Raw genomic sequence first — 17,381 nt, forward strand, 5'->3', positions numbered from 1 at the left:
ATATAAGAATGAGTAATGACACAACCCCTCTATATTCTGGATTTAAAAGCCAGTAACATTTTGCTATATTGACTGCAGGGTTTCTTAATTTTTTAATAGAAATAAAATAAATAGAAACAAAATAGTGGAGTTAATGAATATCTTAGAGTTGATGTGTGCCCTTGTATGTATTTTCATACCTCATCTGTTTATAAACATAATCTACAAAAAGTTAACTTGCTTAGCATAAGGGTTAAACAGAGGGACGTGACACACTCTGTTGGTGGTTCAAGGTGATTTCTTAGGCAAATTATTTAGCCTCTCTCTGCCTTAGTTGCATCTTCTGTGACGGCCCCCGGGCCCCTTATCACAGCTGATTTCCTAGACTAGATGTTGGGAGGGAGGCTGCTGAAGGGAGTAAGAGGTGGCAACTGCTAGGGTCACTGAAGAGAGAGACAAAAACAGATTAAAGCCAAGAAACTGAGTGCTAATACCCTCAAAGGAGAAAGAATCCCTCAGTTTTTTGAGCCACTTAGCGTAAGGGAAAGAAAATCATGTGGATCCAAAGCTCTTGAGCATATGAGTATTGTGGGTGGGAGGGTTTCATCAGAAAAGGGTTGAGAAAAGGCCTTTTGGTTTCCCTTTACGTTTCCAGTAAGGATGAGGCGCAGAAGAAAAACCACCTGCTTCACTGTAGAAGGTGCTGTTTTGTGAGAAACTGACCAAAGGTTGGAAACCAGTCATCAGTGGTGCTGGCAAATGAAGAGACTTCTGGATTGGGTGGGGCACTTGCTGTGACTTCCAGGTGACCTGCTGGCTGGGGGCTGTGAGGCGGGCAGTAGGTTTGCAGTGTGACCTGGGCATAATCTCTGGCATTGAGGCTGCTGTTCTGACTAGCAGAGCTGGGCAGACACCGTCCTAATGGGGCTGCTCGGGATGAGGTCTGGGACACCTGCCGTGCTGAGGGCGAGAGGAGAGCTCTCCTGAGGTTGTGTCCCTGTGAAGATTAGAAACGTCCTCCTGCAGGGGAGGAAGAGCCTCTGAGCAGCATGCCAGATGCACAGGCAAGACCAGCCTGAGCATGGAGATTTCAGGAAGCCGGAATTCATACAGGCCCGAATAGCCTTGTTCCTGAGAAACTGGAGGGAAAAGATGCTGCAAAAGCATGCTAAGTTCAGACCCTGTGGTGTGTCATGAGTGATAGGAAAAGACTGTTCAGGCAGCCACGAGAGAACCCTGTGGGTGTCCCAGTTGGGCGTCACACAGGAGGGAGGAGCAGAGTTATATATTGTGTCACTTATTAGCTGTGTGACTTTGAGCAATATCACCCCACCTCTCTATATATATATCTACATCTGTAAAGTGACAGAGTGGCAACTCGTGTCATCAGAAGGCTTAGTTTAGCTCTGATCCCCTTTGTCCAGTCCTGTCAGTGCTGCCCTGCAAGGTTCTGCAGCGGCTGCTCTTGCCCTGCGATGGGAGGGCATAAAAGGGCATTGTAGCACCCGAGGGCAGGAAGGGGTTGCTTTAAAAGCAGACATGTAGCCTCCTGCAGCTGCAGACATGCAGGCAGTTTGGTTTATATTCTTGGAGAGGACTTTGGAGGCCTTTGCATCGACTTAAGACATGTTTTCCCTTGGGGACCTGATTTGCCTTTGCAGATTATTGTTGAAGATTTGGGCTTCTGGCAAAGCTGTTTTCAGAGATGGGTATATACGTAAAATATCATATAAAATAAAATGATTTATTTAACGTGTGCGACTTTGCAGCTGTTGGGAACAGCTCTGTTGGCCTGGTCTCCATGGAGGACACCAAGGATCAGCAGAGCATGCGGGAGGGAAGGCAGACTGCAGTGTTTCTGCGGGGGGTTCTCCCCAGCATGGTGCTCTGCTGAGTTGACTCTTCTCTGAGTTTGGTTGCCAGAGGAGCAGACAGCAAAGTAATGAGTTCTGGAGGGATTGTATAATGACAGGAAGAAATAGGAACCTGGAGATTTTCCGGACTAAAACACGCTTTTGGTTCCTGATTCAGTGTGTTCCATTACAGAATTGATGAGTTGTGTCTATTCTGGAACGTCATTGAAATAAACGTTCAGCCTAAATGTTAAGGGCTTTGATTTATTTGGCTGGAGGACTCGAGCCGGGATGACAGCATCTCAGATCACTCTGAGGGACTGCTCCCAGGAGGTAGGGGAGGAGCTAGGATATATAGAATCTTTACAACAAAGACCAGGTAATTGGAACAATAAAATATTGCTTGTTATCTAAAGAAAACCAGATATCTCAAGTTCAAGTATTTACTGCTTTTCTATGTATGGTGGGAAGCAAACATTTGGGTCATTGAATTCATTCCTTTGGCAAGCACCTGGCTATCTAGGGCCAGTATCCTGTCCTTTCTTGCTCTGAGTCTGCTCGGAGGGCACCACTGTGAGTGGTTGAGAGGCCGGGCTGCAGGCATGTTCGCTGGGGGTTGGCAGCAGCCGCTTTTGACTTGGATTCAGCATTCTTTGTTTACTGACATGGTTGCAGTATTTTCATGCACATTGTAGTATTTTCATTCACAGTGTTCCCCCTTGGTCCTAAATTCGACCAATATTTTGAGAGACATTTCATGACCAATTTTGTCCCACGGTGCTAGGATGGCTCATTCCAAGTTCAGGTGAAAAATCTTCTGAGTTGCCATTCAAGGTGTTAGTTTTTTTATCAGGCCCTGTTGATACTAAAAGTTCTCTGGATCACCTGTCTTACTAGTCTATTATGATCCAGGAAGTGTTTAAACTTCTTTGCTCATTTCCATACCTAGAATCACACTATTATATTTATTTTATTCAGGGTTATAAATTTTATCTGTTTCTTCAAGATGTTTAGCCATCATCAATCTTGTGGGCCTAGTTACACATTGGGAAATGTAACAGACAACAATTTTATAAAATAGACAGGATATAAGTAATAAAGCTAGTAACGTTAATAAAGTCACGAGTAAGAATTTAATAGTCGAGAAGTTGTATTTTTGGGTTAAAATTTTGCTTGTGTTCCTGAGTTTGATCCTATGAGAAAGTTCATATTTATGGTCAGGGTCAGGGCAGGTATTAATTGGCCAGGTGAAATCTCCCACCTTGTAAGATCAACAGTGGCCTAAACAGAACTATAATTTCTTTTTAGAATAACGTTTCTGAGGGCTATCTAGTTAGAGCCTTGGAGTAGGGAAACCCACCAAGGTAACACAGAAGTACTAGACATAGGTAATTTATCATAAACTTAACAAGTGGAGTAGTTCATAATCAAAGGTTGGAGAAATTATCAAAGTAATTTTTATACAGTCCTGGTCCGGTGTCCTGGGTCAGCTGTCTGGCTCAGATGTCGTCTTCTTCTCATCCTGGTCTGGAAGCTTTTTCTCCATTTGGGCATTGTTTTAAGGTGAGCAGCGCTCTATAGGCCAGTGCACTGCAGGGGATGTTTCAGATAGGAAATTAATCCGAGACTCCGTTTCCTTCAGCTTTGGTTTGTATGGTCTAGTTAAGAGTACCTGAAAAAGGGTATTTCCATTCAGGTTGGAGACAGTTCTTTAAGTCATGCCTGTTGCAGTATGTATAATCCCCTGGCTGCAGGTCATGGGGCATTGGAACTTTACCCAAGGATAGATTACTGAGCTTCAGAAACAAACCTAGAGTATTCTTTTCATAATTCAATTAAACTATACAGTAAAGTGACATAACAGCAAGGAATGATCTGGGAAGTGTCTTAGTAAATATGGACCTCAATTAACAAAACTAGAATTTAATATCCACTAAAATATAATTTTTTTCTCTCTAAAGTTACCCTCAGTTTTCTCAAATATAGCCAAATCAAGATTAATTTGTTTACAAGTTAAATCTGATTATTTGATCATATAGGCTTTTTAAATTGACTGTGTTGGAAGTTTTAATACGGAGTCTCAGGGTAGAATGTTAATAAGCTTTTCTAAGACCAAGAAAGCCACGTCAAGGCTTTTCATGAATTTTTGCCTTACAGATTTAGGTAAATTCTTTTCTCTTTAAAATCCTTAAAATACCTTTATACTCCTATATCTCTTAGGAGATGATCTCTCTAATTTGTCTGATAGAGCCACTGGGGACCTAAGTATTTTTAGTCTTTTGAGGGATCAGATAGAGAGAAAAGATAACTGTTCCAAGTCTGTATACATAGGTATAATTTATCAAATTGCTGTGAACCATAACTAGCTTAAGGAGAAGAGATTCTTTATGTCTTGGAAACAGGTTAAAAGCCAGTAGTATTTGAAACAAAATCAAAAATTATAACCATATTCACCAGGTTACTCAGTCCCATGTAACTAATTCTTTTAATGAGAGTTTTCATTAGAACTTTAAAATTTCTTACCCAGTTTAGTTCAGTGCTGTAGTTTGAAATTTATTAGAAATCAGTAAATCTCCTTGAAGAGAAAGCATTTTGCAAAACCATCAGAAGAAAACAATTAACTGTCTATAAATGATAAAATATTTAAAAGCATGGTTAAACACCGTTACACTATAATCAATAAAGAAACCTGTTCACTATACCCATAATTATCACTGGTAACATTTCAGATAAACCAGAATTTTAGGGAGTGCATATAATTTCTACAATACCTATATTAATAATATTTCTCATTCAATATAACCTTAGAAGTTTTATGATTCATTTGACAATTCCATGTTATTTAAAATGCCAAATGAAACTTTATAGTTAAAAATCTCTCTTTGGGATGTTTCAGGGGCCTTCTGTAGCATCCCAAACTTAACTAGAGATTAAAAGAATTTTAATTAATTAAATTAATTTTAATGTAATTAATTATAATTTTATATTTGGGGAGCTTTTTGAAAGATTTCAGAACACTTGATCAGATAAACATATAGATCACTGTAAAGTAGTACTAATTCATTAACAGGAAAATATGTCAAAGGTAAAGGCAGAACAGGTCAGCTAAGAGGTATAAGAAGTTTTACAATCTGTTACTGAAGGTGGATTAATATTTTAAGAAAATTTTTTCCTCTTAACAGAGAGAAAACCAAATCTAATCTTGTACCAGCTTACTTCTAAGATTCATTTACGTTGCCCAATTTGATTCTGAACTTAGCCAATTCTGACCTCGTACAAAACTTTCCTCAGGGTTCCTTTTCCACAAGCCTTCCACAGCTTTCTATACTTATATTAGTGTGTCCCTTATTTTGTCTTCCATTCAGAAGTAACCAGCTTCAGGAGAAAGTCATTATTTTTCATTAACAAAGTATAATTCCATTCTTACATCTTCCTTTACACATTTATATTACTTTCCTAGGATACTGAGATCATTCCCTTACTAATAGAGACCATTTCTGTGTGGCACCAACCATTGATTAGTATTTCTAAACACCTTTAGTTTCACTGTAAGAGGAAGTTAAATGTTAAGTAATTCATATTTCAATCTTATTTTATCTGACAATGGCATAGATATTTAATAAAATCTTGTCATTTAACTTAATTTAGCACAACTCTAGAATTTAAAGATATCAAACATTTAGAGATTATTTTAAGCATACATTTTAAAAATATATTTTAAATATTTACCCAAAGCTCTCATCTCATTTGCATTTAATTTACTTAAAATTTTACCACAGCACATTACTGTTATTTTTTTTTTGACAAATCTGCAACAGATATAACATGATCTTATTTGACTTTCATTAAACCTAGGTACAGTAAAGGTATTTACATAATATTGATGACTTTAAAGATGTCTATATTAATTAGAACATACTTAAACTAAACAATATCAAATATTATCTTAATATTGAATATTTTCCAATTCACATGATGCTGAAAGTCAATTTGTTAAGTTTTTATTATAAAAATACTTAATTTTTAAGCTCGTATATTTTTACGTCAATTAAGCAGAGCTCTTTGACTTTGAATTTTTTTTTTAGCAGTAGAAATATCTCACTTCTATAATCTGTACGCAGGCTTATAAAAAGACAAAAGCTAGAGATCTCATAGATTCACTTAAAAACTTACTTATAAGATATTTATAATAATAGTTGGAGTAAGCTGAATTTGCTTGCTCAAATCACTAAGGCTTACTATTTATGAAACAGATAGTTAAGATTTCTTCACAAAGTCTGAAGGACCCGTCAGAGTTCTGAGTTCTAAAATGCCAAAAATTTCTTGGCCACAAGTTTTATTTCGTTGAGCTAGTTAAGCTCAGTCCTAGGTCACTGTTTGTTGTATTTATATTTCTGATCTTCAAGACAAAGACACTCTCTTCCATGTCCCCAGAGAACTGCTCTGTCACCCAGACCCAATTTTATCTCCTTAATTGGCATTTTTGTATCAGTGAGAAGAGCTGAAAACAAAGAATTCCATGTAATAAAACTTTAAGGTTTTCTTTATTATGTCTTCCAAAGCTTGCATAAGGCATTTATTAAGGTCTCTTTTCCTTGAGTTATAAGTTAAACCCAGGGTAAACCTATATTTTTTTATTAGCCACTCAAATTAGTTTTTAGTTTTACGTTATATTGGATGGCTCATGTAACTATATTGGTTTCCTTTAATTTGTTCAATTAATATTTTCAGAGGGACAGATATATGCCCAGCCTTATAATACCAAGAAGGGGAAGCGTTTTTCCACTGAAACATATCTATCCCACAACATAAGCAAAAGGTTTATATAAAGACCATTTAAATATACCAATTTCACAAACTTTTATCTCAATTTTATTAAATCTTATAACTTTAATTTTTATATTTATTAAGTTTAATCAATAATTCTTATTTCTAGAAGGAGTGCCAGAAAACTTTTTTTTGTGTGTTTGCATTATATATAATTTTATAGAAGTCTCTAGGATGCCCAAGTTTCAGCCAAAGAGCTTAGGCCCTTCTTGATTTTTAATTTCATTAATTGGTCTGTTGTCCCAATCATTGATCAAGTATTTCAGTCTACATATAAATATATTTTAAACTGTGGTAAATAAAATGGACTTGTTTAAAGTTTATTGTTGGGGGGGAGTAGGTGATCTCTTTGGCCCTTTTTTTTTTTAACTTTACATAGTGTAGTATCAAAACCCTGTATGTAAATCCAAAAATGTCCATTTTATTTATCTCATTCAAAATAACCATATAAAAATATTTATCGTTTTGGGATAAGCTACTTATCTGTTTTTTCGACATTTTTACAATCAATTTTCCAGTTATTCAACCTACATAACATTAATTATTCTAAGTTTTTATTAGCATCCCTAGAAACATTTATCAGAAAGGAAAAACACAAATGTAGCTTTTCAAACCAGTTATATTTTTTTATCTGAGTTCTTAGGTTAACCATTAGATATATTTTTCTGCATTTAAACTTTATTTTAATAGGTACCAATAAAACAGCTGTTTATAATGAGATCTCTTTAAACTTTCACCAATTAAAAAGTTTTTCCAAATTAAAAAATCCATCATATGGCCATCAAATTATATACAAATTATATACAAATTATATACAAATATATATATATATAGTGATTTTAAACCAATAAGATGAAGAGGCCCTTCCACATGAGAGTCGGGGTGTTGCCTAAATAAAATTCAAAGGTTTACTCTCCAAAAGCTTAAAGCCTTCGTGGTCCAGGCTGATGCAGCAAAGTTTAAGATGGCAAAATATCTGAAAATTGGTACAATCAAAGAATGGCTTAGAATCCCAATTTATTTGTGTGGCCACCATATGTACACAATACTTGAAACTTTTGTACGGCAGAGTCCAAGGTTTCCTTTAAAAACTAAACTAAACATATATATACTTACATACACACACTTAAAACACCCAGAGAAAGATAAAACATTTACATTTCAAGGACACAGGAAGAGAAATCCAAGTTCCCCCTAAAGGGGATTTTGTTTTTATAAGTTCAGAATTCCAAAAAATGTTTTTATCAGGCCTGGTTATTTTCAGAGTGAGTTTTTTTTTTTTCTTATTCCCGATTAATGTTGTAAGTTTTGTATGTACATAAATCTGGCTGGGGTAATAGTTGGAGACTGGCAATCTGTCATTTCTTTTTCTTTTCTTTTTTGTTCTTTATTTTTTTTGAAAGTTCTATTCCCCATTGTAAGGTCGGGTTCTCAGAATAAATTTGCTAGTAAGTTTCCCACAGGGACAACTCTGTGGCATGAAGCCTTTGTCTCTACCACTCCTGGAAGATTCTCTGTCACCCGAGAATGCTGTTACCAGCCAGGAGGATGGTCCGAATTTTGGAGTTGAAAATTTCCTCATAAGAGTTTTACTTTTATCCTGAAAAATTCAATGGAGGTAACCAAATTGAGGAAAATATTAGACCAGCCACTTACCTAACCACTCAGTCCTGAACCCAGTGTCTTTCAACTGGGACCCACTCGGGATGTCTCCACTGGGTGAGTATTTTCCTCATATGTTTCCACCAGCCCCACTTTGGACATATCCTCAAGGTGGGTATTTCCTGTTATCTTTCAAACAGGCCCCACCCAGTATGTCTCCACTGGGTGGGTAATTCACCTCAGTTTCTTTCAACTGGAGGGCCACGCACCTGGATACACCGCCAGATAAAACTTAGGATCATCAACCAATATGTGAGATCTGAGAACCAGGAGAGACTCAGCAAAATTCATCTGGACTCCCCGAGGAGGCGGATGGGCACAAAGGGCCAGTGCTGGTAGCAAGGCTTCGGTTACTCGGAGAGTTCAGGTGGAGAGAAATCTGCTGTGGGTCCCTTCATGGTGTCCAAAACTGTTGACTGAAATACATGTGCAGCTTTAAAGTTAAGAGTTTTGTTTTATTTGGCGGGAGGACTCGAGCCGGATGACAGCCTTTCAGAACTCTCTGAGGGACTGCTCCCAAGAGGTTGAGGAAGAGCTAGGATACATAGGAGCTTTACAACAAAGACCAGGTTGTTGGAACAATAAAAGATTACTTGTTATCTAAAGAAAGCCAGGTGTCTCAAGTTCACGAATTTAGTGATTTTGTATGAATGGGAGGAAGCAAATATTAGGACTCACTGAATTCATTTTTTAGACAAGCACCTAGCTATCTCAGGCCAGTAGCCCGTCCTTTCTTATTCTGAGTCTGCTCAGAGGGCACCATTGTGATTTGCTGCTGTGGCTGGGCTCCAGGCCTGTCCTCGCTGGGGGGTGACGGCAGCCTTTAATGACTTGGTATCAGTATTCTTTGTTTACTGACATGGTTGCAGTATTCTCAATCACATTGTAGTATTTTCGTTCACAGACCGATTATGGATAATCTGCAACCTTGGAAAGCAACCGAGATGGAATTACTGCAGATACCTTCTGCTTTAATAAGCCGTGTGCAAACATAAACATGGAGGAAGCATATACTTGGATTTGGAGGTGTAGGGAAGGGATTCTGCACATTACAGGAGAACGCAATGCAGAATTCCTTAAGTCCACCTTTCTTTACTGTAGTGGTTTCTGAGAACATTTTATGGTAATTAAACAACATTGACAAATGGTGGCACACATGCATTTAAGAGATGGCCGGATGCAAACTTGTATATTGGACAGGTGGAATTCATAGGCAAGTGGTCAGGTGGATGGGAGAGAGATGGAGCCAAGGCCTGGGCCCAGATTCTGGTTTAAATCGCCATTTCTTCAACATAGGGCCTTGGAACAGAATGCATACTCTCTTAACCTGTTGGTGAATCTGTGAAATTGACATGATAATATTCGTTTCATCCTGGGATTGTTGTAAGATCTAAAGAGTATTATAGCACACATGAAGCATTTAACACACTGGCACTTAGCAGTGTTCACTGTGTGGGGCCGCCCCGCTTAGCGTGTGTCAGAGCCGTAAAGGCAGCATTTGTCTGTTGAGGATGCACTTGTAGCCCCTTGGCTAGGTTGTGAATTTGCTGATTTCCTTTAATACTTGTAACTCTGTGTGACATGGGCAGTTATTTTCATGGACAGATGAGGAATCTCAGGGTAAAGAAGACTGTGTAATTTGCCCAAATTCAGACCATAATTTTGGGTTCATTGGCCTCGGTTCAGCATGGGCCCCTGGGCCTTCTGCTCTCTCCGTTCAGCACCAGAGCCAGATATGGAGTTGGCTGTTTCCCTGCCCAGAATATCCAGCAGGCCGCAAGACACCCCTGGCCCTGTGCTGCTTGAGCAAAAACTCCGGAGGAGAGGCAGTTACAAAAGGGATAAACATAAAAACAGACGACAGCAAACTGTGATCAGCCCTGAGAAGGAAAGGAACACATCTCGCCGTGCAGAGCTGGGAGCTTTCCCTTCTGGGCTGGTCTGGGTGCGTTCATCTCAGCTAAACAAGCTCTGCTGTTGCAGCAAGGTAGGAAGGCAGGGCGCGTGTGGGTAGGTAGACAGGGCCTTATTGATCGTACTCATTCCCCATTAAGTGGCAGCTTTCACGGGCACTTACCTAGTAAACAGATGTGGGCCATAATCATCACGCACATTGCTTGGAAGTTTTATTTGCCCCAGCTTTGAGATGAGGTCATTGAACCCGGGGAGTTTGCTGCATGCCCGTGATTACCTTGCAAATACCCCAACTGTTCTTTCAATCTAGACTGGTGTGGCTGTCATGCCCCAGCCCTGTGAATGGCATCGTGTAGCTTCTCCCAAGTGGCCCAAATGACTGACATTGATATGCTTAATTCGTTGGAAATGGTATGTGGCAATAATAGAAAAAGGTAGTAAGAAATTGTATGGAAAACTGGAAAAAACCTATTCTTCCCCAGCTGGGGGAGCGTAACCTGTATCATTCACCCTACTCACTGCCTGTCACCTCCTCCCTGCCGACTCCGTGTTCAGAAGCCACTCTGAGCCTTGGGAGAACATTTTTCCTCATGACACTTTTGACTAGGACCTGCGACATCTCTGTCCCTGGTTAACTCTCTCTTCAAAGCCATTTAAATTTTTTGCAGGCTCCTCCACTCAGATGTAAGAATAGCCTCTTTAAACTTCTTGATGCAGCTCCTTAATGAAGATCTTGCGATGGAAACCTAACCAAAACTGGGATGTATGCACAGTGACTGCAACCTCAGCACATTGTGAGTTCATAATCAGAGGGGTGGGTGACTCAGGAAAGGCTTTTTTAAGGTAACAAGGGGAAAGTGAAAGGACGCAGGCTGTTTGAGAAAGAAACATCTCGGTCACAGCCAACAAGACACCTGTGTTCAGGATGGGGTGTGGCGAGTGCAGAGTTCTCACAAATAAAGAAGTGATGTGATGGGAGGGAGGACAGCTGGGTACTTTATTGGGGAGAAAAAAGTGGGCTGAACATTTCCTGGTTGAACAAGAGGATTGTGACATGATGTGCTTGTATTTTGGAGAGAAGGGTTTTGTGGGGACAGGCCTAGGATTACGCTGTCTGGCTGGGGAGTCAGCACAACAGAGAAACACAGAGATCCTGGCAGACCCCAAGGCCCAAGCTGGCGAGAGGCTGCCCGCAAATTGGAGCCCTGGAGGCTGGTTCTGTCCCTTAGCTGGGGACTCAGACCTCGCTTCACAGCCCAGTCCTGTTGATACAAGAATAAAAAGCGTTGGGCATGAGAAGGGCTGTGCCCCACGCTTTCGTTTAGCCCCTGGGATGTGTCCCAACAGATTTTGTTCTTTGACTTCATGCAGTAAAGAATTCAAGAGCAAGCCAGTGTTGAGTAAAGGTATATATATTCAGAGAGATACATTGAAATGCAAGAGAAACGTCACGAGGTGTGGGGATTTGATGCACAGATTAGAAGTAGGTACACACTCCACAGACAGAGTGTGGGCCTTCTCCAAAGAGGGAGAGAGAGTGGTGACCGCGAGGTGGCGCTGTGTTGCTTTCTTCTTGGGCTTGGTGGTTTCATATGCTAATAAGTAGAAGGACCAGCCCTAGGGCAAGGGGCTGGGATTCCCAGGGAGTTGGCCATTTCCCACCCTTTGACCTTTTGTGGCTATCATTGGGACTGCCATGTGCCTGGGGCATGTTATTCACCACGTTACTATTACAATGGGTGTTTACTGAATCTCAAGATCTGCTAGAAGTTAAATCTCTTCATCCTGAGCCTCAAGGCCTTTTGGGGGTTGAATCCTTCACCATTTTGATGTCAATTGCTGTGGCCTTCCTTGAATGGCTGTGCTCTTCCCCCTTCCATCCTGTATCACTGTGATGACACAAAGACAGTAAAGGCTGGGCCCTAACCGTGCTCCTGCATTTAACGGCGGGAAGTGTGGGGTGGGCTTATGATGACTCTGAGTGGTGAGAAGGATGTTTCAGATTTTCTCACGTGAGACATGGGGATCTGCCAGCAGCCTCCCCAGATTTATCTCACGGGCATTATCCCTTGTGTTGTTATGGAAACAACAGGCCAGCCAAGAAACAAGAATCACACAGAGGGTTGGAGTACTGAGATTTATTACGCTGGCAGGCTCAGAGAGGTTTCTTTTCCAAAGCTCTGAGCACCTCCAAGATGTGCACATGAGGTTTTATAGGATTAATTACAAGTATGGGGCTATTAGCCAATAAGGCTCAAACAACAAAAAGCAAGGAATCAGTACACTGAAGCTTATCAATTTGGAACAGATCACGTTACTGACAAATGTTGACCTTGGATTTTCGGGTTAGCTTATTAGCCCAGTAAACTGACACTAAACTTCAGATTTACCAGGTAGCCCAGCAAAACTTACATCACTAAACCGACACTTATCACACTTAGATTTGTGACTTAGCTTGTTAGCCCAGCTGGGGTTTTCCTTCACAGTGTCACTTATCTTTTCTATTTTTCTTTTTTTCTTTTTTTAAATATTTAATCCAAATTTAATATCAGGGTTCTTTGGGAAAGAAATTTCTCTTTTTCTTTTCTTTGGGGCTCTTTTGGGGGGCAGGTAATTAGATGTATTTATCTGTTAATGGAAGCCCTGGGGCTTCAACCCAGGACCCCGTGCACGCTAAGCACACGCTCTACCACCCGCCCCATCATCTTTTCTTTTTGGTTTAGCTGCCAAGAATCCTACAGCTGAATTTCTAGTCAGCCTTTAACACTTGCTCTGACTTCATGGAATCAATTTTTATGAGTTTATCTCCCCCTGGTTTCATTTAAGTATTGAATATCCATTTTCTCTTCACTCTCCGTTTTGCCTTTTTGTTGTTATGGTTCTTAAGCTGTTTATAAAAGAATTGTTTAAATTCTCTTTTAGCAAGAGGCTGAATGTAAATAAATATGTAAACAAACAGCACAATTAAATGCTTTTATACATTCTGAGCTGTTTAGTAGTTACTTAAAAACTGAATTGAATATTAAAGTAATAGCATTTAAAATATTTTTTAATTTTTTATAAAAATATAGCTGATTTAAAATATGATATTAGTTTCAGGTGTACAATAGATGCTCCATTTATAGTTACTGTAAAACATTGTCTGTATTCCCTGTGTTGTAAGATACATCCATCTAGCGTGTTTACATTACATGTTGCAGTTTGTATAAGAAAGTTGGGTAACGCAGAGCCTGGGACGTGGCTGTGTCTGACCCAGGTTCACGCTCATCCTGCCTGTCAGAGCTCAGGCCTTCACAACTGTCTGCACGGGAGCGAGTGGAGGCAGCTCTCATCAGTGCTGGCACCACCCTCTGAGTGGCAGTGACAGCAGTGATTTTGTGTGGAGGTGCAAAGTGTTTTTCCAAGAGCTTTATATGCGTTTCTGCATTTAATAATAAAAGCCCTCCTGTGAGGAAGCGTTTTAAGTTTTCAATGTATAATACTTTTTATTTTGATATTGATAGATTTCAAACCTCTGGAAAATTTACAGGAGTAGTAAAATAAATGCTTAGATAGAGTGCACTTTAAAGGGCACTATTTGGCTTTCTGTGTCTGGTTTATTTTAGCATTAAGTTTCAAGGTTCATCCATATTGTAGCCTGAATCAGTTCTTTATTCTTTTTGTTTGATAATATCATTTTCCATTTTTTTTCGTTTTTGGTCTATTTAAAAATATTTTCATTGAAGTCTTGTTAGTTTATAATGTTGTGTCAGTTTCTTGTGTACAGCACAACACTTCAGTTAAATAGGAACATACCTGTAGTCATTTTCATACTCTTTTTAAACATAAGTTACTATAAGATATTAAATATATTTTCCTGTGCTATACAGTATAAACTTGCTGTTTATTCTTTACATACTCAGTATCTGCAAATCGTGAACTCCCAATTTATTCCTTCCCACACCCTCTCCCCACTGGTTACCATAATTTGGTTTCTAAGTCTCTGTGTCTGTTTCTGTTCTGTAGATATTTTTTTTTCTTTCTTTCTTTTATTTTAGATTCCACATGTGAGCAATCTCATATGGTATTTTCCTTTCTCTTTCTGGCTTACTTCACTTAGAATGACATTTTCCAGGTCCATTGATGTTGCTACAAATTGCATTATTTTATTATTATTTTATGGCTGAATAGTAGTCTATTGGACAAATATGCTACAACCTCTTTATCCAGCCATCTGTCAGTGGACATTTCGGTTGTTTCCATGTCTTGCTATTGTAAATAGTGCTGCTGTGAAGATTGGGGTGTAGGTGTCTTTTTGAATTAGGGTTCCTTCTGGATATATGCCCAGGAGTGGAATTGCTAGTTCATATGGGAGGTCAATATTTTGTCTTTAGAGGAACATCTATACAGGTTTCCACAATGGCTCCACCAAACTGCATTCCCACCACAGTGTAGGTGTGTTCCCAATTCTCCAGAGACTCTCCTGTATTTATTGTCAGTGAACTTCTGAAAGATGGCTATTCTGACTGGTGAGAGGTGACACTTGATTGCAGTTTTGATTTGCATTTCTCTGATAATGATATTGAACATTTTTTCATGTGCCTACTGGCCACTTGTACGTCTTCATTGGAGAAATGTTGCTTTAGGACTTCCGTAAATTTTTGAATTGAATTGTTTGTTTGTTTTTCTTATGAAGTATAAAAGCTGTTTACATATTCTGGGAATTAAGCCCCTAGCAGTTTCATTTATTGCAAATATTTTCTCCCATTCCATAGGTTGGTTGTCTTTTTGTTTTGCTTACTGTTTTCTTAGCTGTGTAAAAGTTTGTAAGTTTAATTAGATCCCTCTTGTATATTTTTGGTTGTTTTTCTATTGCTTGAGTAGACTTCTCTAGGAAAACATTGCTGAGATGTATGTCAGATGTTTTGCCTATGGTTGTTTCTAAGAGGTTTATACTATCTTGTCTACATGTTTAAGTCTTTAACACATTTTGAATTCATTTTTGTGCATGCTGTGAGGAAGTAGTCTAACTTCAATGATTTACATTCAGCTGTTCAGTTTTCCCTACACCACTTGCTGAAGAGGCTGTCTTTACTCCATTCTATGCTCTGACCTCCTTTGTCAAAGTTTCAATGACCAAAAGCTTGTGGGCCTATTCTTGATGATTTTGTTTATCCGTTCATTGATGGGTGGATATTGTTAGTAACTTTTGGCTACTCTAAATGATACTGCTATGAATATTGATGTGAAATTTTTATGAGAATATGATTTCATTCTGTTGGCTGTACATTTGGCCCGCCATATCTGTAGTTTCCACTACATGGATCCAGATGACTGATTGTAAAGGGACTCGAACATCCCTGGATTATGGTATCCAGGGTGTGGGGTTCCTGAAACCAAACACCCAAGGGTATTGAGGGATGACTCTACATATAGGAGTGGAATTGCTGAGCCATATAACTCTAAGCTTTTGAGGAAATACCAGACTTCTCCAAAGAAGCTGCACCATTGCCCCTTTCCTCTGGCCGCATAAGAGGTTACTCTGCCTCCTGAATGACATTTGTTATTGTCCATGTTTTGGTTATAACCATCCTAGTGGGTGTAAAATGAGATCTCATTTTGTTTTTGATTTCCCTAGTGATGCTGAGCATCTTTTCATATGCTTATTGGCCATTTGTATATCTATTTAAATTCGTGGTAAATTTAAAAATTGGGCCTATTTCCTTGTATTGTTCAGTTGAAAGCATTCGTTATATATCCTGGATACTACTCTCTTATTAGATAAATGCTTTACAAAATTTTTCATCTATTCTGCACATTGTCCTTTCACTATATTTTTTTTAAACATTAAAACAATTTCTTTACAGGGGAGGTAGTTATGTAATGATTTATTTTATTTTTCTTGTTAAGCATGCACTCTCTCACTTGAGATACCCATTTTCCCTGTCATTTCACTTTCTTGATGATGTCCTTTGTAAGGAAAAGGTTTTAATTTTGATGAAGTCCAGTTTATCTGCTTTTTTCTTCTATCATTTGTGCTCTTGGTTTTGTATCTATGAACCAAAAGCCTATCCTAGGCCCACAAAAATTTATACTGTGTTTTCTTTTAGAAAGTGTATAGGTTTAATTTTTACATTTCAGTCTGTGATCTATTTTGAATTAATTTTATTTGTTATATAAAATATGGGTGTTCAGATTCCAGATTGATTCTTTTGCCTGCAGACACCCAGCTGTCCCTGAACCATTTGTTGAATAGACTATTCTTTCAATGGAGTGTTTTTGGCCCCCTAGTGGAAAACTGTCTGTAAATGTAAGTTTTCCCCGTGGGTTTTTATTGTGTCTCTTAGATATATTTATCCAAACTTATGCCAGTATCATACTGACTTAGTACTATAGCATTTTAGTACACTTTAAAGTGAGTCCTCCAACTTTACTCTTCTTTTTCAAGGTTGTTTTTGCTGTCCTGGGCCCCTTGCACGTCCATGTGAATTTTGGGATCAGTTTTTCAATTTTTGCAAAGAAGTTAGCTGGAATTTTGATAGGGATTCCACTGAATATATAGATCACTTTGAGGAGTCTTAATATTTATAATAATTTTGTCAATCATTCCAAGAAAATGGAATGTCTTCCATATATGTAGATCTTTTAAAATTTATTTTGGTGATACTTCAAAAAGTTCAATGTACAAATCTTGTAAATTTTTGTTAAATGTATCTCTCACTTTATTTTTAATGCAAAGGCTGAGTTTCTTATGGGTGGGACTATATATCCATCTTCTTATTTCTAGAAGTCCTTCACAGCAAATACCCAAGGTATATATTTGCTACATAAATCTATCCACAACTATTCCCCGCCCCATGATATAAGAAACCAAGACCCAAGTTAAGCTACCTGAAAACACATATGTGGAAGTGAGAAATGAGACCCTTGGGTGGGGCTTTGTGCAGATGGTACTGAGAGCTTATTCAGAATGGCTTTTTCTTAATTTCTTTTAAACAACCCTTTCAGTGTATTTAGTCAGATACATTAAGAAAATGCCCTTTTGATGTGTGGAGTAGCTAAGACTATAATTTTCAGATAAATTCTAGTGAGAGTGTTGTACTTGAAACCTAATTTGCATCAATCTTTGAAGATTTATGTTTCAGGAGATTTGACTAAAGAACACCT

General features: G+C 38.6%; 1 protein-coding gene and 1 long non-coding RNA gene across 3 annotated transcripts in view; both read left to right on the forward strand.

Annotated features, from left to right (window-relative positions):
• LOC140686884 (trafficking protein particle complex subunit 9-like) overlaps window positions 1-17,381 on the forward strand; it is a 245,434-nt gene that overhangs the window by 115,979 nt on the left and 112,074 nt on the right. The window lies entirely within an intron of this gene.
• LOC140686895 (uncharacterized) overlaps window positions 10,904-17,381 on the forward strand; it is a 52,424-nt gene continuing 45,946 nt past the window's right edge. Inside the window, exon 1 of the long non-coding RNA XR_012060898.1 lies at window positions 10,904-11,078. This is a non-coding gene — a long non-coding RNA (uncharacterized lncRNA). The remainder of the gene's footprint in view (window positions 11,079-17,381) is intronic.

This window comes from Vicugna pacos, chromosome 18 (genome assembly GCF_048564905.1).
Source record: "Vicugna pacos chromosome 18, VicPac4, whole genome shotgun sequence".
Classification (NCBI taxonomy): Eukaryota; Metazoa; Chordata; class Mammalia; order Artiodactyla; family Camelidae; genus Vicugna; species Vicugna pacos.